This window comes from Corvus brachyrhynchos, unplaced genomic scaffold (assembly GCF_000691975.1).
Source record: "Corvus brachyrhynchos isolate BGI_N302 unplaced genomic scaffold, ASM69197v1 scaffold219, whole genome shotgun sequence".
Classification (NCBI taxonomy): domain Eukaryota; kingdom Metazoa; phylum Chordata; class Aves; order Passeriformes; family Corvidae; genus Corvus; species Corvus brachyrhynchos.
In genome coordinates this window covers 997,417-998,390 of record NW_008240034.1, presented here as the reverse complement: position 1 = coordinate 998,390, position 974 = coordinate 997,417, and positions in this window count along the sequence as shown.

Sequence of the window (974 nt, the reverse complement as noted above, 5' to 3'; positions counted from 1 at the left end):
CGTGAGGCGCTTCCCCCTGCGCGCTCCAGCGGAGCCCCACGCTGCCACATCTGTGTCCCCACGGTGGCCCACACCCAGGACTGCTGGGGGCTGTGATGAGGAGGGGCGATTTATCAGCGGTGAGAGAGATCGTGTTAATCTTCACATCCCCTCCGGGACACAGTCTGGGCATCCCCCCAGCTCTCCTGCCTCGAGCGTCTCATCTGTTTGGTTGGGGTCTCTGCAGGCAGCATGTGTGGGGCAAATCCTGCCCCAGCGGTGTGCCAGGGCCGCCATGGCACTGGAGGGCAGGAGGAAGCTGCACTGGGGCGCATCAGGGCAGGGGAAAGCTGGCCCGTGGTTCTGTCCCTCTCCTGAAACTCCAGGGCAGCCCGAGAGCGTTTCCAGCTCTCTTGGCTTCCCACAAGCAGCCTTGACATTCTCCGCAGGCCACTCGCGCTGCACTTCAGCCACCCGCAGTTATCAGCCATGGGTGGTTTCTCTGTTATTTGTTTCCTTCCCCAGACATCCGGCATGGCGCAAACAGCCGGGATGCGACTGTCCCTGGTCCCACCAGGGAATTGCTGTGGGACCCGTGCTCCAACCTTTGCTCCTGTCCCCATTCTGGGTTTCAGCATGTCCCCAAACCCAGCAGGAAGCACCGTGAGCCTGTTCTGCTCCCAGGACGTCTGAGGCTCAGGAAATACAGCCCAGTGTCTCAGCGGGTAAATCAGCTCCTGTCTCACCCTGTGTGTTCACACCGGTGTCTGCTGCATCCACAGGATCCTGGGCGTCCCTCCTTCCCCTCAGAAACGCATCTCACCACAGAGACAGCCCCACCACTGCTCTGCACGAGCCCCCAGCAGAGCAGCAAGCACGTTTCAGAGACTGAATTTTCCTTTTTTCCCTTTTTTTTTTTTTTCTCGGGACATAGTCCCGAGGCGGGTGGGACTCAGGCGGCTCCCAAAGTGGCCTCGCTCCCTTTTCTCCCCCTT